Raw genomic sequence first — 4,159 nt, 5'->3', positions numbered from 1 at the left:
CGTGCGTTATCGTCCATCAGAAGGAAGGTGGGGCTCACTACACCCATGAAAAGACAGGCATACTGGCGCAAAATGAAGTCCCGATACACCTGACGTGTTACACTTCCTGTGTCAAAGACATGCAGGGGTGTACGTGCACCAATCATAATCCCACCCCACACCATCAAACCACGACGTCCATACCGGTCCCTTTCAAGGACATTAAGGGGTTGGTATCTGGTTCCTGGTTCACGCCAGATGAAAACCCGGCGAGAATCACTGTTCACACTCGTCCATGAACATAACATGGGACCAGTGTTCCAATGACCATGTACTTTGTTCTTGACACCAGGCTTTACGGGCTCTCCTGTGACCAGGGGTCAATGGAATGCACCTTGCAGATCTCCAGGTGAATAAACCATGTCTGTTCAGTCGTCTGTAGACTGTGTGTCTGGAGACAACTGTTCCATTGGCTGCAGTAAGGTCCTGAGCAAGGCTAATTGCAGTACTCCGTGGCCGTCTGCGGGCACTGATGGTGAGATATATGTCTTCTTGTGGTGTTGGACACTGTGGACGTCCCGTACTGTCGTGCATGGACACGTTTCCTGTCTGCTGGAAGCGTTGCCATAATCTTGATATCACACTTTGTGGCACATGGAGGGTCCGTGCTACGACCTGCTGTGTTTAACGAACCTCCAGTCGCCCTAGTATTCTACCCCTCATAAAGTCATCAATATGTGTTCTCTGAGCCATTTTCAACACGCGTCTGAAAACGTCTGCACACTTACTCGCTGCACTGTACTCACATGCACCAACACATCTCTGCTTATGTGGACTGCTGCCAGCGCCACCGTGCGACGACCGCAGGTCAAATGCAAAACATGGTCATACCCTGAGGTGATATAAACCCGCAAACCGCCCACCAGAGCGTTGTTTCACCATGTATCCTTAATTTATGAGCATAAGTGTACATTGAAAACATTATACATCCTACGCATTCCAGTGACATTCATATGGTCCCCACTTCCGTTCGACTTCAACTTGCAAAAACCATCAGAGACGGCAAGTGCCAGTACCAGCAGTAGAGGGTATTTAAAACGCGTAGGGGGACGGGGAGGGGGTAGCAGGAAACAGTCCAGTTGTTTTCGTGCTGCAGAAACGGAGGAATTTATCTGACATCCAAACGGGCATGATCATTGATTTTCAGGCCAAGGGTGGAAACATTTACAAAACAGCAAAGTTTGTAAAATATTTGCGTGCCACCGTGGTTTTAAGTATACAGTGCGTGGCAGAATGACTCTACCAAACCACAGCAGAGACAACAGTGGTGCACCACGGGCCATGGACGATAGGAATGATCCAGAATGAGATTTTCACTCTGCAGCGGAGTGTGCGCTGATATGAAACTTCCTGGCAGATTAAAACTGTGTGCCGGACCGAGACTCGAACTCGGGACCTATGCCTTTCGCGGGTAGAGTTTCATATCAGCGCACACTCCCCTGCGGAGTGAAAATCTCATTCTGGAAACATCCCCCAGGCTGTGGTTAAGCCATGTCTCCGCTATATCCTTTCTTTCGGGAGTGCTAGCTCTGCAAGGTTGGCAGGAGAGCTGTAAAGTTTGGAAGGTGGGAGACGAGGCACTGGCAGAAGTAAAGCTGTGAGGACGGGGCGTGAATCGTGCTTGGGTAGCTCAGTTGGTAGAGCACTTGCCCGCGCAAGGCAAAGGTCCCGAGTTCGAGTCTCGGTCCGGCACACAGTTTTAATCTGCCAGGAAGTTTGATAGGAATGATGATTAAATCAAGACCCTAAGCTCTCGACAGACATCAACAGGGACAGCTGAAACTGTGTGCCCCGACCGGGACTCGAACCCGGGATCTCCTGCTTATATGGCAGACGGTCGATCCATCTGAGCCACCGAGGGCACAGAGGAGAGTGCGACTGCAGGGATTTTGTCCCTTGCATGATCCCCGTTAGACCCACATTCCCAACTTAATGTCCACACACTACATTCGTAGTGCCCCTGCCCATTACACTCATTACTCACGTCAGACGATCATACTGAGTCCCGTAAGAGTTCGGGCGATGCGTGTGCATCATGCACAGAAGATGAAGGTCAGTGGCAGGTTAGCCTTATAGGGGAGGGGGGGGGGGAGACGGCTGCGGAAATGTGTACGGGCCAGTAGATGTGCAGCTGTCGAGCAACTGACCCCCCCACATGAACTGAAGGACTGCCAACAGTGTTTCCTCAACGATCGCTCAGCGAACATTGCTGCTTATTGACCTCCGTAGCAGGTACCTGGTTCATGCATCTACGCTGACCGCTGTTTATTGACTATGAAGGCTGCAATTTGCAGGCCAATACCGCAACTGGACGTCCCCCCCGAGTGGAGACAGGTGGCCTTTCACGTTTTGTACTCCATCGGACAGATAACATGTACGGCGTGGAACGTCTGAAAGCAGATACCGTGCAACAATAGCCGAAAGGGTCCAAGGTAGAGGCAATTCCCTGGGTCATCTCGTGATTTGGGAAGTCACAATAGGTGAACCTAAGTATGCATCTATCCTTAATGAGATTGTCCACTCCTTAATGCACTTTGGTTTTACTCGGTACGATGGCCTCTATCAGGAGGACAGTGCAACTTGTCTCACAGCTCGCAGTATGTGTACATGATTCGAACAGCACTGTACTCCCTTGTCCATCAGACTCCCAGGATTTAAACCCAATCTAGCGTCCGTGGCACCACGTCGGTCGAGGTGTTCGCGCCCTGGATGCTCAACCGAGAAACCTAGCGCAGTTGGACACAGCGCTGGATTCGACATGGCTCCATACCCTTGTCGGTACCTTCCAGACATTCTTCCTGCGCGTCTCGCAGTGCTCCGCGCTCCAAAAGGTGATTATTCAGGCTTTTGGCAACTGAGCAGTGTATTGCACTTTATTCACGCGCATCCGTTGTTACTGTGAATCATTTGCCGTCCAGTGCAAAACACATGTTTGAGAAGACACTCTCTAAGATCACATCATTGTTGGTTGTCGACGATGTAGTATATTGTCGGACGCGTTATGGAAATCCAGGAAGACGCAATCTACATGTTCAGCTGCACTTGTTTTTGCCGGATGTCGTGTAGGAAAAAGCAACCTGTGTTTCGCACTACTGGTTTTCCGGTATCCGTGCAGTTCTTTGAGAGAATCTTGTTTTCCTCCAAGAACGTCATAATGTTTGAGCATAGAATATACCCTAAGATACTACAACAGACAGTCAGCTACATCAATCTATATTGGTACAAGCATTGGTGCATGTGGTGTGGCGTACTTACTAGCTTCGCTAGCTGCCGAATTGCGGTCGCTAATTCAGAACCGACTGCTAGCAACTGCTTGTTATTCAGTATTTTTCATTTCTGGAAGGTTCTTGAAATACCTTAAATTTGTTTTGTAAGTATATGGGGCAACCAAATGTTTCCGTTTGTGGGCGTTGCTGCAGTGTACATGCAAAGTAATGCGACTCCTATGCAGATGTATAAATACCGACATGTGGGCAAGGTATTAGTGTGGCATTCGTGTATTTCCGTCGTGCGTGCGATAAATACGGAAACATGAACTATGGCGACGTTATTACCAAATATGTCATTCTTTTCTTGGTTGTCGAACGACAAACACCGAGAGACATTCCTCTGAGAATGAAGAATCTGTATAAGGCAGCATGTCTGTGGAAAACCCCGGTTGTGGAATGGTGCGCGTCAAGGGATGTTGCTGCTTCTAGATGACGTCTCCATATCGCGGAAGTTACGCCAACTCAAGTGGGACACACTCGAGCACCCACCCTGTAGTCCTGATCTCAACCCATGCGGTTATCACGTCTTCGGTCCCTTAAAAGAGGGTTTGAAAGGTCGACGACTCCTGTTGGACGAGGATGTGCAGCAGGCAGTTATGATCTTCTTCACACAAAAGGACAAGGTGTTCGTTCAAACTGGTATCTTGAACGTGGTGCGTCGGTGGAATTATAGTCTCAATCCTCATGGCGATTTTGCTTGATTGTAGCACCGATTCTGGACAGCAGACCTTTAGAACGGAATCTTTTTGATCGCCTCTTATACATTTTGCAATATTCGATGTTTGTGTATTCTGGACTACTTGATGTTTGTATACATAGCTACACTTTCCGCCAGAAGGTCTGCCATGTTC

At 49.0% G+C, this 4,159-nt stretch overlaps 1 non-coding gene across 1 annotated transcript; it reads left to right on the top strand.

The window, feature by feature from the left end:
- Window positions 1-1,657: 1,657 nt before the first annotated feature.
- Window positions 1,658-1,732, top strand: Trnaa-cgc (transfer RNA alanine (anticodon CGC)). The gene has a single exon. It is a non-coding gene; the product is annotated as a tRNA-Ala (tRNA).
- The last annotated feature ends 2,427 nt before the right edge of the window (window positions 1,733-4,159 follow it).

The sequence above is a fragment of the Schistocerca cancellata genome, chromosome 1 (assembly GCF_023864275.1).
Source record: "Schistocerca cancellata isolate TAMUIC-IGC-003103 chromosome 1, iqSchCanc2.1, whole genome shotgun sequence".
NCBI classification, from domain to species: domain Eukaryota; kingdom Metazoa; phylum Arthropoda; class Insecta; order Orthoptera; family Acrididae; genus Schistocerca; species Schistocerca cancellata.
This window is presented reverse-complemented; position numbering and strand designations above follow the sequence as displayed.